Source organism: Cupressus sempervirens, chromosome 1 (assembly GCF_028749045.1).
Source record: "Cupressus sempervirens isolate cs-2001-9-10 chromosome 1, ASM2874904v1, whole genome shotgun sequence".
Classification (NCBI taxonomy): domain Eukaryota; kingdom Viridiplantae; phylum Streptophyta; class Pinopsida; order Cupressales; family Cupressaceae; genus Cupressus; species Cupressus sempervirens.
The window spans coordinates 24,467,524-24,477,974 of NC_143118.1; positions in this window are offsets into that span (position 1 = coordinate 24,467,524).

Consider the following 10,451-nt stretch of genomic DNA (forward strand, 5'->3'; position numbering starts at 1 on the left):
GTAAGTCGATCTCAAGGGTTAGGGTTTGATGTCTAGAAACTTCCTGGGTGGTGTAAAAATGTCTATTCAAGGAATGCCCATACATTGTTTAGGATAGCTCTAGGTGATAGTTTGCACCTCTATGTTGCAAATTACAGTAAGGAAGGCATCCATGTGGGTTTACATATTGTATTTTGACATTATTTAATTTTGCATTTGCAGCGATAATAAGAAGCCCATACTTTTTTCTTGCAAATTGTTGTTATTTCTTTGTTTTTGTTATGTGTTTGTAGTATTAAGGGGAGCACTCTATATTAGGTTGCTCATTGGCTCCTATCCTATTTGTCACTACATCAAAGCCTTGCTCTATATTATGAGAGACAATTCTCTATCCCCAAAAGTCAAAGGCACTGAACACCCAAATGGGGATGATCTATCTAATGTCCAATTAGCAGATGGTGCTTCAATTATAATTAAGCGATGTGAGGACAATATAAGTAATATCATGGATAAATTAGATCTATTTTGTGCAACATTAGGTAGAAATATATCTTTACCTAAATTAGTTATGTTAGGTTGGGATAATCAACCTCCTAATTGGCACAATAGATTCACACTCACCTGGGTTGGTATTAATGTCTACTCTTGAAATTATAAGCCATGTATTCTTTGATTATCATTTTTCCAAAGAGGTATGAAAGATTCTTGGATTATATTTGCATCATTACTTTGATTTTTTGCATAATACTATTGGAACTACAATTGAAACAATTTTTATGACCATTTATGTCAAACCTTACTGGTAAGACACTTTCTAACAATGCAGAGTGTCATATAATTTGGTTGATGAAGAGTATTTGAGGAGAGAGATAACAAGATGAGCTAGTAAGGTGGTTAAGTATGAAGATGACAAAGTATGATGGAACTACAAAGGGCACTTAATCAGTCAGTATTTGACAAGATAATGTGTTGTTTGATGATTGCATTAAGTTAAGAAAATAATTGAGTTGAAGTGTAGAAGAGATGTTTGATGAAAGTCAAGAAGTTGAGTAAAACATAAGTTTGACCAAGCAGTAGGTTACTAGGTCAATGAAGAAGTTAAGCATTAATGAGCAAAGATTAAGGAACTTATGTATTGGTTGAACAAAATAATATTAGTCGAGTGATGGAAGAAATCGAGCAAGATGAAGGAAAAATGAAGTAGTGATCGAGCATATAGTGATGGTTGAGAAAGCTGGTGTAAGCCAAATGAGATAGATTAGTAGTAACTGAGCTAAAGAACATAGTGATGACCGAGTATCACCATATGAATAGTTTGAGAAAGAATCAAGATTTGAGGCCAACATGTTGTGATTTGGAGCCTAATCAGATTAGAGGTTTATTCAACACAATCTCCCCCCAAATTATTTCCATAGGGGTCTGGGGGCAACACCCTAGGTGTACTCCCTATCATAGTATAGGGTGGGGTCGAGACCAAAAATGACTCTTCTATTGTAAAAGGCATCGACTGCTATTTCCCTATTAGACAACTTATTCTAGCCCTAATTTTGTAAGCAAAAAAAAAGCTTGTATAAATGGCTTAGGGTTAGGGATTTCATAATATATGATGATATTGTAGCTTCTTGCAATGGTATTGAGTTGTATGAGATTACATATTGTAATAACGGGATAATAATAATAGTGGACTTCTTGTTGGTGGATGTAGTCAAGGGATTGGGTGAACCATTGTAAATTTTTATGTCTCGTGCTCTCTTCTATGTGTTTTATTATTTTTTGATATTGTTATATTTGCATGTAATTATTATTTTAGTTTGTGGTTAATCCTAACATTACACAATTGGATTTATGGAATAGTCAAAGCATGTTGAAGATGAGGATTGATGAGCTGACATATTTAATACATGATTAAGCTTGATGAATAATATAAGATGAGGATTCAATGAGATATTTCAAGGAAAGAAGAAGAAAGAGAAATGATGAATAGATTTAGTGAATCTAATCAAACCCCAAGTTCTACGATAATGGTTAAGTGGCAAAGATTAAACCTATCTATTTAAAGAGACATAAGAGATGACAGGTTGGTTGGCGAACTTGAGAGAATTTGTGAAAGAACAAGATTTGAAGATAAAAATGAGAAGTTGGTTAGAGTGAGATTGCTTGAGGTGTTTCCGAGCAGATCAGAGATGGAGAATATGATGAAGACTAATCAATGAACTAGGAATGGGCTTAATGGAGATCTAAAAATGTAAAGTGAGTTGTAATTTTTTAGATCAACCTAGCTTTTTTTTTTTGATAGGTAATATTATGATTTTGTATTAATATTAAAAAGAGGAATTATAATATTTCCATATGCAAAGTTTGGCCGAAGACCTTAATAACATTTATCTACCCATCCCTAGGGCCATACATATTTGTTTTTTACAAAAAAATAGAGCATTAACACCTTGCCAAGAGTACTAACCACCCAAACCCACTTAGCCACCCAAAAAGAAAACATACAGGTGCCCAAAGGGCTGACACCTACCACCTCCACTAGCTTCCTATGTCTAGTCCTTGAACCAATGAGCCACCTCCTCCCATTCGAAGGTTGGAGTTGATTGATTTTCTAGTAGAGATATCGACCTTGGCTTCCCATGTGGAATTTGGTGATGCTTCCTATTGCTTTCTCCTGCCTCTTCTATCAATGAAACATTCACCCACATGCCCTTTACCCTAGATTATCCCCCTTCTTTTTTATTCTTCCTCACAAGTTGATGTCATAGGGGCTACCCTAGAGCTAACACACTCTTATGCAATGTTGCCTTCTTGAATCCATGCTTATCCTCAACCAACACCCAAATCCTCCCCTATAGGAAGTCCACTATCTTCCTCCATCCTCGCTCTACCTTGGGGATGTGTGAACCTTTTGGACTTGTTGAAGACCAAACTACCGGGGGTTGTATAGAAGATTCCCCACCTCCAATAAATCTCCATGACTCTTCTCCTATCTCTAAACTTACACCCAAAACAACGTGTTCCAATATCTCTTCCAACCCCAATAGCTAGTACAGGTTGACACAAGCTGCCATGACCCAATATACTTCCTCATTCAATTCGCCCACCATCAATGTCAGTGCCACAAAAGTGAGGCCAAGTCCAATTTGATTTTTACTTCCAATAATCATCTAGGTACTCCACATCAAACATCTATTGTATGCCCTCCAAGAAATCTAGATCATCAAACATGAAAATTTTCTTCAAACATCGGACTGTAATCTTTCCTTCATAAGTTTGCATTTGGTTCTCTGATCTCATTGCAAAATTTGCCTCCATTTTTGTCTCCCTTGTTTAAAACTCTACGTATTACCCTGCCTTTCCTCCTTATATTAATTTGCTTCAAATACTCTGGAAGCAAGCATATGTCTAGGTGCCAAAAAATGATATCACAAGTTGACATGCACTAGTGATTATGATCTCTATATACCATAAATTGATAAATGCCATCAAGGGATGGAGTCATGATGAAAGTTACATTCCCTAAATAATCAACAAGGATGCTTTATTTTTTTATTTTGGCCTATTAATAATTCCTCTCTTCAATCTAAAATGAGAAGCTGAAGGTCTTCAAATATTTCATCCTAAATCCCCAAAGATGCATTTGCGCCCATATTGGCCAACTTGTCCGCCACCCTATTTTCTTCTCGGTAAGTGTGAGAAACCTTAAAATCTTCAAAATCCATTAACAGTACTCTAATTTGCTGAATGTATTTATTGAGTTGCAATGCTTCCAACTTACCTTTCTTTATTCCATTAATGATTATCTTCGAGTCCCCTTCAAGATGGACTCTTTGAATGCCCAAGTTTGCTCCTAAAACTAGAGCCTCTTTTGTCACACAATATTTTGCCACATTATTTGTGCCATAGCTCAATCGTTTGGCCATGAAGGCAAGAGTGTTGTCCTTATGATCTCTTGCTACACAACCATACCCCAAGACCCCCGACTTTCCCCTGGCAGCCCTGTCAAAGTTTATTTTAACCCATCCATCCTTTGGTGGTGTCTAACATACCTTTTCCCTATTCAAAATAGGATTAGCCCTACCAATTCCATTAATGGGCTAGATCAACCTAGCTATAACTTTCTAACCATTTTGGTAGTAAAATCATTCAATCAAGGTTGACCTAATAGTCATATTGTAAAACCTTTAATCAAGGTGAAATTTTGATGGGATATTTTTTAAGACCTCTAACAAGGCCACTCCTAACAAGGTGATTAAATCCTTTAACAAGGTCACACCTAATAGTGTGTTTTGTAACCTATAACAAGATTAACTCTTAATCGAGCTCACTTTAGAAGAGTGAAAAACTGGTAACATATTACTTGGTCGTTTTCCAAAAATTGGGTTTCCACATTAAATCCTAGTGTCATACTTGTGTGAATGTTGTTTTCATGTGTTATGTTGTTTACTGCTATATGTTTATGCAATTTAGCTAACACTAAAATAGAGAGTTGGGTGTTGATATGAATAAGTTGAATTATTGATAATTTGCTAAATTGAATCAGTGGATGTATGAGCTTGATTAAGTTGTTAAAAGTTGTATTGGCACATCTGGACCTGAGGATAACTGATTCACCCCTCCCCCCTCTTAGTTATTCTAATCTCTTTAATAATCCTTTCAACTAGTATTCTAGGCTTCAAACAATGTAGAAATTTCTTTTAGTCTATACTTATTATTGAAATATTTTTGGTCACTTGGAAGTTATGCAATGAAAACATTTTTAGTGGTAAATGTGGATTGCTTACCAAGCCTGAAAAAATACTCATCTGTCACAATATTGCTTTATAGGTCACCCTTATCATGAAGGTGGATTAGAAGAAATTTGTAGATTTTCTCATTGATGGTATTGTTCAAGTTTTAACAAAAGAGGTTGCTCATGGGTAGACATATATTCAGAAACAAGAAGAACATGCATAAACCTTTCAACAATACCTTTATCATCTTATGAGATAGTTAAATGATGTGTTAGATATAGAAAGAGACAAAGTCATACCAGTTTGTGCTAATCCACTAGTTTTCATTCTGCCTCACTCCAAAACAACAACAAAAATAAATGTCAACACACCCATATGGTATTCATATATAGAATGATAGGATCCTAATATGTATGGAATTCCCCAGGATGTGGACAACATGGGTAGACATGAGGAATAATGAGTTACGATCAAATATATACATTTTTTTTGTACTTTGATATGTGATACTATTATTTTCATGGTAGATTGGTAAGGAATTGTGATTATGGTCTCCATCTCATGAGCATAAATTTATTTATGTTAAACCATATGTAGGATACTCTATATTTGAAGTGTGATTGCCATTGTATCCAAAGATCAACTTATCAATGCCCAATACAACCACTAGACCTATTAAATCCACAACAAGCAGTTAGTCCCTTGTTACAAATCTTGAGGAGACCATTGACCATTTTTCTAACAATCTCCCCCTCAACATTACCTGAGGGGATTCAAACCTATGACCAAGCTCTGATGCCATTTGTTACAAGTGTGGTTTCCATTGCACCAAATGATCAACCTATTAATACTTGATACAACCACTAAACACATAGAATCCATAAGAGGTAGTTAACCCACTGTCATGAATCCTAAAGAGAGCCTTGACCATTTTGCCAAAAAGTATATATTGTTGACTTCATTATAATAAATAGGAAAAAAATCAAATGATTGAAAAAATATATGATAAATTAAATTAAATATTTTTAAAAAATAATTAAGTCGTGATTGAATTATACTATTAATGTTAAAAAAATGAATCATATTCTTCTAAATATAATAATGGAAATAGATGTCAAGCATCCATGAAATAAAGTTTATTATTGATGAGAGAAGAGTATATGATTTATTTAATTCAATCTTGGAATGGAAAATTCCACCACCTTATATACCTCTAAACACCCATGTCAAAGTGTGTCACAAAGAATTTTAAGGTGTAGGTGATAAAGGACACTGCCCTTGACAACTCAAACACAAAACAAAATAAAATAAATAAATAAGAAAATGCAACAAAGGAATAGTTGTTTCTATTATCCCAAAGAAATAATTACATTGTTATGAAAATGACATGGTACAACTACATGGGCATTCCTATTATAATAATTTGCAAGTTGGAGTCGAAACTTGTATTGGTAGAACTCTCTTTTGTGATCCTTGTTCAACTTAATTTCAATGCATAATTGTCTTAGATTGTTCTAGAAGGTGAAATCCCCCATTTTTGGGCATCAAAACCCCAATTGACAATTTATTTACTTAGAAAAATATTTTACTAGATTTCCAGTAAATTAACTTTAGGATAGACAACTTTGAAACCAATTGTTGAATCATTAATCATCATATATTGGTCAACTTTTGATATGAACTCAAGCTTCTAAGGTCCTCAAAAATTCATTTAAGATTTTATTAGAGACATTTCATAGAAAATTCCAATATCTCTTAAATGCCCCATAATATTAGGGGAATTCTTTCAATATTTTAGAAAAATATGTGTAAGATGTTCAAAATTAACCATGCACTAAACAAATAGTAACCATGCCAACATAGCCTTTGTTTAAATATTAACTAATATTTTTGGGTGATGCAAGATTGAACTTACAACCTAGATACTCCTACATCATGAATGATAACTATTTTCCAAAAAGTGGTTATAAGATCAAACTAGCTCTGAAAGTTATGCTACTTAAGATAAAAAGTAAAATTCGTTCAAATACATTAGTGAGAGTCTTGAAACCCATTTCAGGGCATATTCTTTGAATATTCCACGATAGGAAAAAATAATATAAAGGTGGTCAACCATAAAAGCGGGTTTACAATTTTTAGAACCTTCTAAGATTGCTAAACTTCTGAATATAAAGAAGACAAACAGGGGTTACCGAGGGTAGTTTTGATGACACATGTAAGCATGCTTTCAACATCTAAGTTTTTAAACTTTGTAAATTAGTCATGCGGGGAAATTGTTTTAGTTTCTTGTCGATTTTTGTATGTCTTTTTAAGGTTTGATATTGTGTTGAACCCAAACTTGAACCATGGGTTTCAAGTTCAAGTTCAAGTTCTAAGGTTCAAAGTTTCAAGGCTCAACATCTACAATTCAAGGATGCAGATTTAGAAGTTCAATATCCGAGAAAGATGAAACAAGTTGAGGTTCAAAATCTGGATTCATTAGAGTTACACCATTAAAAGTTCAAGGTTCAAAGTATAAAGCCAAGTTCGGAGGTTTAGATGCATGGTTCAGAATTGCAAGTATTTCAACAACTCGAAGTTGCACAGGGCTGAAGTTTAACATACAAAGCTCCAAATCCAAGTTCAGTCCTAGAACTCAAAATTTTATAAATCCATGACCTAGTCAAGATCAAAGATGTAGTTCATATTCAAGGGATCAAATGGTTTTTACTCACAAAATTAGTAGGTGGCATACTCATTATCGGGTAAGAAGGTATTATCATTGTTGTTTATGGGGAAGTGTCACATTCCTATCATATCCATAAACAAGAAGCTACGAAACATGATTAAATGGAGATATTCACGTTCATGGATTAATCTATATCAATTGATATTCACCTACATAATACACATAATCGATTGAGTAGAACTTGTGGGGAGTTGTAATGGAGATATTCACCTTCATGAATTAATCTATCTCAATTGATATTCTCCTACATAATACACACATGATCAATTGAGTAGAACTCATGGGAGTTCTATGGAAATGGTCGAACGACTTAAATATCACACACTAAATGGTCAAACGGCTTAGACATCACACGCTAAGCTTCATTCCTACAATAAAAGTGTTAAATAATCAAAGTTGACTTATTTTTCCCAAGCTTTTTTTTTTTAGTTTGTGATGTTTAAGAGTGGCCAAAAATGGTATCACACCTTCACCCAATAGTATACAATGTAGCAAAGAAGCCATGGACAGAAACAAAGGATATAAACCATTCGAGATTCATCTACACAAGGTAGAAATTGGAGATAATTGCTTCTCTTAAAAGCTTGGGGTGGCCTTATAAAAGATGGTGCAGACCAATACATATGGCTCGGGTCAGATTGATGATCCTCATCTACAAATATATATAAGTAAAACTATGTGTACCCTGTCTTGTCAGCTGACAAGTCTATAGGAGAATCAACATTCAGTCTTAATTCCACAAACACATGAACGCCCATGCATTGAGGGTGCCAAAGTTGTCGATGCCCAAGTGTGCGATGTTGTAATTGCATATCTTCAATCTCAAACTGTACCCAATAACCTTCTTCATATTTATCAGGAAACGAGTTCAAACTGCAATCAAATTGCAACTGCGAAGATGCTTGGCAACATTGATGATGGTGTTACATTGGCCATTTAATATATCAATATGAAGATGTGGGCTTTATAGCCGTGAATATATAAGCAATAGACTACCATCGTGGATGGGAATTTGGCAAAACATCGACAATACATGTGAATTGTTTGACAGAATGTGAGCGGCATTGTACATCAAGTGTTCTTGTTTAACAAATGTCCAACCCAATATGTGGAAGCATAGATAATGGTGGATTTGTTCAACCTTATATATTTTTTTGTTAGAGATTGCCAGTCCAAGCTTCGTGTTCCCATTTACAACTCAAAGATATGATCAACTGTGAAGATGGTACATATTGTTTCCTATCCAGTTCATTGATTAAAGGAGGCAAGCATGGCTATAACATATATGAGTTCGCTCTCATGTAAAAAATCATCGAGCGCCATAAGAGATAATTCATGATTTCGATAGCAATTAGATAATATGCCCAATTGCCAAGCTAGTGAGTGATTGAAAGAGTGGACAATAAACATAATTAGATTACATGTTTGAAACTCCACTTTCCAAGCCGCGTGGTGATCGTTAATCAAATTATACTCCTAGAGATACAAGGAAAACATGTAATCTATTTTTCAGAGTGTCTCCAGAAGAGAGCCCAAGTATAATTGATAAAGGTTGATGTATGCAATCGATGTGCTTGATGTTTGTTAGCACATCATGTTAGTGATGCTAGGTGTTGTTAAATAGATTTTCCCAGCACAGATGGAATGATATATATGTTTTTCAGAGGAAATAATAAGTTAACTCACCAATTGTTAGAGTTCGTACAAAACAATATGGAACTCTCTGCTTATATGTAAGTATTTTAATATTATTAAGTGCAACTACCTTTTTGAAAGATATTCAATAGTTTCTCATTACAAGAGAATGCCTTTCATAAGTATTTTTACCATAAAATACTAAAAAGGTTATAACACTCAATTCATCAATATAAAAAGAATGTACAATTTGAAAAATCGTTCAAATTTAATAACAATAATCATCCACATGATTATCTATTATTATGAAATCAAACTATAACTTTCACTTTCTTCCCTCGGTTTCTTCTTACTTCAAAATAATCCTCTATTCATAATAAGCCAAGAGCGACTCTACATGTAATCTATTTCCACATGAAAATGAATCACACATTGAATGGACAATAATTTCTATTTGAAAAGCTCCAATCATAAAACTAACAAAATTTTATATAATCCTTATGTCAAAGTTCTTACTTTGAATTCAAAAGCATAGATACTAATTAAAATGAGTTCCGCTTTGTATCTACTAAGAGAACATTTTCAAGTAGCCAGTTATTACATATATAGTCTTCTCAGGGCTCAATAAACCATAATCCAAAATTAGCCCACCAGGAGTTAATAGTTTTTAGTTACTTAACTACGCAAACTACTAAATCATAATAAAGTAAAGAAACTAAAACATGGCATTCATTGCCAACTAGATAGCTCGAACTGTCATCATGTCTTAGGATTTCTCTACGAAAGTAGCAACAAGTCTGGCTAATTTCTAGTTTAATAGTTTTTAGGTAACTACGAAAGCTACTAAATCATAATAAAGTAAAGAAACAAAAAACATGGCAATCATTACCAACTAGATAGCTCTAGGTGTCATCATGTCCTAGGATTTCTCCATAGAAGCAACATCAAGTTTGGCTGATTTGTAGTTCTTATATGTAGAAGTGAAGGTAGAGATAATTGACTGATGAGGTAGACCAAGATATGCGATCCTTTGCTTCCACACCTCATTTTCTTTACAAAGTTTGCCAACCTTTGCTTCATGCATTTGAAGGTATTTATGATTAATTATTAGCATAGCTTCTATGTGGGCTATTTTGGAGAAATCTTGCTTTGTTGGCATTTTCTTTTCTTTCACCTCCATGAACTTCTTTTTCAAGTCTCTGATAATCTCTTCACTGGGAGAGATTGAATCTTTTCCTTCCTTAGCCTATTTCTTGTGAAACCATTTAAGGTCACCTTGGATAATGTCATCTATGTCTTCGAGCCTATTGAGAAACTCTTTGATTTTAGAAATCCCTTGTGTGATAGCTTCATTCCTCCATTCAATGCAATCTTTGATC